At 50.2% G+C, this 8,136-nt stretch overlaps 1 pseudogene; it reads left to right on the forward strand.

Annotated features, from left to right (window-relative positions):
* Positions 1-4,692: 4,692 nt before the first annotated feature.
* LOC102255387 lies at positions 4,693-5,382 on the forward strand (annotated as a pseudogene).
* The last annotated feature ends 2,754 nt before the right edge of the window (positions 5,383-8,136 follow it).

Here is an 8,136-nt window from a genome sequence, read left to right on the forward strand (position 1 = left end):
CAGCAAAACACCAGCAATGTGATCTCTGCTCCCACCCGCCCAGAGACGCCTGCCCACTGCCTCTTGCAAGTTCCAGGTCCTCTCCCTGGCCGAGGCTCCCCAGCGCCGCCTAGCGCCCAGGCTGGAGGAAGCACAGCCCCAGCCCCACAAAAGGCCCCTGGGCTGCTGGGAACAGCAGAGAGGGAGTGGAGGTGGATGGAGTCCATCACGCCATATTACCGAGAAAAACGCACGCCCTCTAATACATTTTAATGTAGTTAAACATATGTTAATGGGTTTCTTCCCCAGCACATTAAAGTAGTTGTAAATTTTTGAAAAATTAAAAAAGGATGTGTTCGCTGGGTGGCTCAGTTAGTTGGAGCGGCGTCCCATACAACAGAAGGCTGCAGATTTGATACTCAGTCAGGGCGCATACCTAGGTTACAGGTTCAATCCCCAGTTGGGGTGTGTGCAAGAGGCAATCAATTGATATTTCTCTCACATCAATCAATGTTTCTCTCTCTCTCTCTCTCTCTCTCTCTCTCTCTCTCTCAATATCAATAAAGCATCCTCGAGTGAGGGTGTATTAAAACTCACGGCAGCCCTAACCGGTTTGGCTTAGTGGATAGAGCATCGGCTTGCAGACTGAAGGGTCCCAGGGTCGATTCCGGTCAAGGGCATGTACCTAGGTTTGGCTTAGTGGATAGAGCATCGGCCTGCAGACTGAAGGGTCCCAGGTTATGTACCTCGGTTGTGGGCACATCCCCAGTGGGGGGTGTGCAGGAGGCAGCTGATCGATGTTTCTCTTTCATCGATGTTTCTAACTCTCTATCCCTTTCCCTTCCTCTCTGTTAAAAAATCATTAAAATATATTTTAAAAAACACCTCATGGCAAACTCACACACATACACACACACACACACACACACACACACACACCTCATGGCACTATTTTAGGTTTAAATGCATATTTTTGTATTTATAGTCCAAACAGAATGCATACATTTCTCCCAGTCCTGCTCCTGCAAACCAGGTTTCCTGTGCTGGTTTCCTGCCTGGGACCTGCTGAGCGAGGAGTGACAACTTGTGGGCACGGAGTGTCCTTTGTGAGATGATGAGAATGTTCTGGAATTAGACCGTAGTGAGGGTCGCACAAGTCTGTGAACGTACTAAAAACCACTGGATGGTCCACTCTAAAATAGTGGATTTGTATGGGATGCAATTACATCTCAATTGAAAGAAGACCTCTCTAGAACTTTCTGAAGGTGGCTGCCTCCTTTGCATTCGCGTCTGCTGTGATACCAGAGGTTCCCATTGGCAGGTGCTGGCCAGCACTTGGCACTACTGATCTTGGTTTTAGCCGTTCTCCTATGGCCGTGGTCCCTCCCTGGCGTTTTAATCTGCACTTCCCTGTGGACTGGCTCTGTCAAGTACATGCTCATGGCCTTTGGGGGTCCTTCCCCAGGACCCGCCTTTTCAAGTCCTTGGCCCATTTTCTTAACTTGGGTTGGCTGATTTCAGGTCATTGATTTGTGAGAGTTCTTTACATGTGTTAGACCTGAGTTCTTCGTTGCATTATGCACTGCAAATACCTTCTCCCAGCCTGTGCTTTGCCTTTTGACTCCCCTAATGGTGTATTTGGATAAACCAAATTGTTTAAAATAAAATAGTAAATATTTTAATTAGAAATACATTCTACAGGCAAGGAGGCTCAGCAGATGAATCATTGAGGAGATAGTCTGCCAACAGTAGCATCAGCTTTTCCATGTGAAGGGCAGAGAAAATGGGGTTGGCTTCATTCACAAAGAGCCCAAGGTTCTCAGAAGCACCCTGACTTAACCTGGGTCCCCTGAGGCAGCAGCCCCTGATCTGAGTAGAAGCCTGGGAGGGATGCTTCTGGAAGAGGCACCCCCCTCCCCGCCGCTGCCGCCCACATTAGTATATTTCTAGCAAATCTGCAGGTTTGGCATGAAACCCCCAGTTTCAAGTTACAAAACCTCATTTCCTGCCAAATGTAATGGAAGGGGCTGGAGACGGAAAGCCACTATTTATGTCTTGTCCGCTCTGGCTGGCTGCCTCGTAGGTCAATCATTTGTGTAACTATGTGGTGTGGAATGAGGACATGGCCACCCACAGGGGCTCCCTGAGGATGTGCCCCATCCCTGTCCACTTCTAGGTCCCCCAAGGGGCCATGGGTGCTGGGAGGTGCCAGAGCGGGCAGCTGAAAGCTGTGTGTTCACCCTGGGTCATCAGTGCCCAGCCTTTCTGGGCATTAAATGTCTGGGGTCTTGCAATTCTTTTCTTTCTTTTTAAAAAAAATCTCTCTATATAAAAGGCTAAGCGACTGTCTGACCGACCAACTGACCGACCGACCATCTGACCAACCATCTGACCAGCCGGTAGGTATGACACACACTGACCACCAGGGGGCAAATGCTCAACACAGGAGCTGCCGAGGGAAAGCAACTTTGCAGAGCGCCCTCTCACACTCTGGGAACCCTCAGGGGACGTCGGAGAGCTGGTTTCAGCCCGATCCTCACGGGCCAGGCTGAGGGACCCCACCTGCCAGAGGGACCTCCCTCACTCTGCAGACGCCCTTTGAGCTGGCCGGGGAGGGACCACGGGAGGTTGACTCCAGGGCCTGTCTGGCCCTCTCGCCCAGTCCCACCCCACCTGCCACTTTCTAATTAATTTTCTTTCAATGTGCACTGGGCCTCTAGTATTTTTATTGATTTCAGAGAGGAAGGGAGAGGGAGAAAGAGATAGAATCATTGATGAGAGAGAATCACTAATCGGCTGCCTCCCGCACGCCCCACACTGGGGATCAAGGCCACAGCCCGGGCATGTGCCCTGATGGGGAATCCAACTATGACCTCCTGGTTCATAGTAAGACGCTCAACCACTGAACCACGCCAGCTGGGCTGGGGTCTTGCAATTTTTCACAAAAGAATTGAAAATTGGGCCCTGGCCGGTTTGGCTCACTGGATAGAGCGTCGGCCTGGGGACTGAGGAGTTCCGGGTTCAATTCTGGTCAGGGGCATGTGCCTTGGTTGCGGGCACATCCCCAGTGGGGGGTGTTCAGGAGGCAGCTGATCGATGCTTCTCTCTCATCGATGTTTCTAGCTCTCTATCCCTCTCCCTTCCTCTCTGTAGAAAATCAATAAAATATAAAAAAAAAAGAATTGAAAATTGGCTGGTGTCTGAGGGGCAAGTTAGCCCTGACCACACCTCTCTCTTGATTCCAGGTCCTAGAAAGTGGCACAGGCAGGGTCTGAAGTGGGGCCAGGACCCTCCCCCCTTGTGCCCTCACACCAGCCCTATTGATAATAGGAACCCATGGAAAGTTCTCCTGGTCCCACTGAGCTGCTCTCATCAATAAGTCATTGGCAGGATGAATGATTCCTCCCCAGGGAGCAGCAGAGAGGCGGCCGCCTCACCCTTTCCATGCCCTGGATGAGACAGTCGGGATGTCAAAACTGCTGGCCAGGCCATTCCTCAAATGTTCAAACAGGGAATCACTGTGTGACCTAGCATTCCCCTCCTCGGTGGAAATGAAGACGAGGACTGAAAACATATGAACACGCAACAACCTGTACACCCATGTTCAAAACTCGCCATTCACAGCAGCACAATTCACAACAGCCAAAGGTGAACACAACCCAAGTGTCCGTCGATGGGTGAATGGACAAACACAATGTGGTCCCTCCACACACTGGAATAGTACTCAGCTCTGAAAAGGAGCGAAGCGCTGACACTCGTTACAACGTGGATGGACCTTGAACACATGACGCTCAGTGAGAGAAGCCCGACCCAAAAGGCCACACAGTGTGTGATCCCATTTCTGTGAGATGCCCAGAACAGGCACATCCACAGGGACAGGAAGTGGATCAGAGGCTGGGGAGGGAGATGGGGGTGACTACTAATGGGAAGGATTATTGGGGGGAGGTGATGAGGATGTTCTGGAATTAATAGTATTGATGGTTGGACAATTCTATGAATATACTAGAAACCATTGATTTTTATAATTTATTTCTTCTGAATAGTTGTGGGCTTTTTTAAATCCTCACCTGAGGATACGTTTTTAATTGATTTTGGAAAGAGGGGAAGGGAGAAAGAGAGACAGAAACATCGATGTGATAGAGAAGCATTGATTGGTTGCCTCCCAGCCCCTACCGAAGATCGAACCTGCAACCTAGGTAAGTGCCCTGACCAGGATCCGAACCCACAACCTTTTGGTGTAGGGACGGTGCTCCAACCAACTGACCTGGCCAAAGGCTCTGCGTCGTTTTAAAATATATATTTACCAGGTACAATTTATACAACACAGGTGGGTATACTAAAAAAGTCTGTTCCAGCCCGGCTGGCGTGGCTCATTGATTGAGCGTCGACCTAGGAACCAGGAGGTCACAGTTCAATTCCCAGGCAGGGCACATGCCCGGGTTGCGGGCTCGACCCCCAGTGAGGGGCGTGCAGTAGGCAGCCGAACAATGAATCCCTCTCCTCATTGATGTTTCTATCTCGCTCTCCCTCTCCCTTCCTCTCTGAAATCAATAAAGATATATTAAAAAACAAAACAAAAAGTCTGTTCTAACTCACCACTTCACTTATTCCACCAGTTCATCTTTCTAGGAGCAAACCTTCTCCACAGTCCTTTTCCCAGCTTTTCTGAGGATGATTGACCTATAACAATTGTATGTATTCATTGGCACCAAGATGCTGGTGGAGATGAGGCTTCCGGCTGCTAGCAAGCCTCTCAGCGGGGCCTGTGCCGCGGCGGTGGTGGCGGAGGACGCACTCACCACAGACAAGGGCTTCCTGTGGGCCATGGAGCTTCCATGGGGGAAGAGAAACTCGTTGCATTGCTGGCTAGCTCTGTGGAGGGAGCAAACAAGGTGACGTGTGTGAACGCTTTGAAAACCAGATGCGATGGTGAAGTAGGTGACGTCATCGTGGTGGGGAGAAGCACAGAGGTTCAGCAGAAGAGATGGGAGGTGGAGACCAGCTCCAGGCTGGACTCAGCCTTGATTCTGTCGTCCACGAACCTTCCCCTAGGAGAGCTGGGGAGCCGCTCTGCAGAAGATGAGCGGGCAATGCGAGGGTTTTCACAGAAAGGGGACCTTATTAGTGCCGAGGGCCAGGAAGTGCTCTCCGATGAGCTGTCTCTCTGCACACGAGGGCTCTAATATTCGAAAAACTAGATCAGGGTGTTTTGGTCCAGGTTTCCCCCTCCCCAGTAAAACGGCAGAAGACTCGCTTCCATGACTTGCCTTGTGGTGCCTCAGGTCTCCTGGGCAGCAGCAGCTTCATCTGGATCCACCTACACCTGAGCACCAGGAGAAGGATGCAGGGGGCTTCATTCCAGGCTCCCCCCCCCTCCCCCCCGTGCACGTAGCTCTCAAATGACAACAACGCAAACTTGGTGTAACACAGCCTCACCAAGCGAGCCCTGACTCGGCCAGGGCAACCTCGGGGGCCGAAAGCAGCAGCTCGGACCGGGCGCTGTGTGCATCCACACCACGGAGGAGCCTGCTCATGGATGGGGATGGAGTAAGACAAGCCAGCCCTGCAGGAAGGGCAGTGGTTCTTCAAAAAGCCAAACCTGGAGCCCTGGCAGGTGTGGCTAAGTTGGTTGGAGCATCGTCCTGTACGCCAAAGGGTCACGAGTTTGATTCCTGGTCAGGGCACATACCCGGGTTGTGGGTTTGATCCCAGTTGGCGTGCATGCGGGAGGCAACCTATCGATATATCTCTCTCACATCAATGTTCCTCTCCTCCCCCTCCATCTCTCTTCCTCTCTGTCTAAAATCAATAAAATCATATCCTCAGGCCCTAGCTGATTTGGCTCAATGGATAGAACATTGGCCTATGGACTGAAGGGTCCCAGGTTCGATTCCAGCCAAGGGCACATGCCTGGGTTCCAGGCTCGATCCCCAGTAGAGGGTGTGCAGGAGGCAACCAATCAATGATTCTCTCTCATCATTCATGTTTCTATCTCTCTCCCTCTCCCTTCCTCTCTAAAATCAATAAAATACATTTTAAAAAAATCATATCCTCAGGATTAAAAAAAAATAATAATAAAAAGGCCGGCACAGCTGGTATGGCTCAGTGGTTGAGCATCAACCCGTGAATCAAGAGCTGCCCAGTTTGATTCCCCGTCAGGGCACAGACCCAGGCTCAATGCGTGCAGGAGGCGGCCAATCGATGTTTCTCCGTCATCAGTGTTTTCATCTCTCTATCCCTCTCCCTTCCTCTCTCTCTAAAAAAATCAATGAAAACATATTTTTTTTTAAAGCCAAACTTAGTTACCTCTGTCCCAGCAATTCCACGGCTAGGTCTCTACCCCAAATAAACAAAATCAGCTATTCAAACAAAAATATGTGTATGACTGTTCACAGCAGCACAATTCACAACAGCCAAAAAGCAAAACAGCAGGTGAACAGACCAACACCACATGGTTCAGCCACACACTGAAGTGTTATTCAGCCATAAAAAGGAGCAAAGCCAATGCAATACACAGATGCTGTATTATAGAATTGTACACCTGAAACCTATATAATTTTATTAACTAGCGTCACTCCAATAAATTCAATGAAAAAATTTTTAAAAAGGAGTGAAGCACTGGCACTCGCTACAACGTGGATGGACTTTGAACACACGATGCTCAGTGAGAGAAGCCAGACAAAAGGCCATGCAGTGTGATTCCATTTATGTGAAATGTCAGCACAGGCAAATCCACAGACAGGAAGTGGGTTAATGTCAGGGGCTGGGGAGGAGATGGAGGAGTGGCTACTAATAGGGATAGGGCTTCTTTTTAGAGTGGTGGAATGTTCTGGAACTAGATAGAGGTGATTGAAAATATAGTAAATGTCACTTAAAATGATTAATTTTATGTTATGTGAATTTCACTTCAATTTTTTAAAAAATATATTTTATTGATTTTTTACAGAGAGGAAGGGAGAGAGATAGAAACATCGATCAGCTGCCTCCTGCACACCTCCTACTGGGGATGTGCCCACAACCAAGGTACATGCCCTTGACCGGAATCGAACCTGGGACCTTTCAGTCTGCAGGCTGATGCTCTATCCACTGAGCCAAACCGGTTACGGCTCACTTCAATTTTTAAAAAAGGAGCCTGGCCTGTGTAGCTCAGTGGGTTGAACGTCATCTCGTGCACAGGAGGTCAGGGCACGTGCCCGGGTGGTGGACTCGATCCGGGTGGTGTGCAGGAGGCAGCTGATCGATGTTTCTATCTCTCTCCCTTCCTTTCTCTAAAAAATCAATGAAAGCATGTTTTTTATAAAAAGGATTCGTGCTCAAAGCCGTCATCTCGTGCACAGGAGGTCAGGGCACGTGCCCGGGTGGTGGACTCGATCCCCAGTTCAAGGTGTGCAGGAGGCAGCTGATCGATGTTTCTATCTCTCTCCCTTCCTTTCTCTAAAAAATCAATGAAAGCATGTTTTTTATAAAAAGGATTCGTGCTCAAAGCGGCTTTGCTCCCGGATTGTTCACACCCTGTGATAGCTGCTGTGTGCCTGCTCTGTGCTGGCCGCGGTGACGGGCCTGTGTAACAGTAAAGGCCCTAGGATAGCCCCTGTGAGGACTGACCCCGATCCCAACACCCCAGTGCCCTGAGAACAGTCTCACTGGAGCAGCTGCAGCCCCCTGAGTGCTGGGACCATGCGGAGGCCTGGCCGGTGCTCGCTGGTCTGTCCTGCTTCCTTCCTGGGGGAGGTCACGGTCACACCGAGGGAGGTTTCCTCTCTAAGGGTCGAAGGCTCTCCACAGACCAGTGCCTCAGCTCCACACGGGGCAACCCTGGTCCCTCCTTTAGAGACACAGGGAGGCGCAGGGTGGTGAACAGCTCCTGAAATCCCCCCACCCCCACCCCAGGACCCCACCCAGGTCAGTCTGCCTCCAAGTGCACTGGGCACCAGGCACGGGGGACATAAATGCACACACATCGGTGTGGATCCAGCTGAGGACCTGGGAGAATGATTTTGTTTTGTTTTAATTTCTCTTTATTGCCCTGGCCAGTTTGCCTCAGTGGATAGAGCAGTGGTTCTCAACCTTCTGGCCCTTTAAATACAGTTCCTCATGTTGTGACCCAACCATAAAATTATTTTTGTTGCTACTTCATAACTGTAATGTTGCTACTGT

This window comes from Myotis brandtii, unplaced genomic scaffold, assembly GCF_000412655.1.
Source record: "Myotis brandtii unplaced genomic scaffold, ASM41265v1 scaffold236, whole genome shotgun sequence".
Lineage (NCBI taxonomy): Eukaryota > Metazoa > Chordata > Mammalia > Chiroptera > Vespertilionidae > Myotis > Myotis brandtii.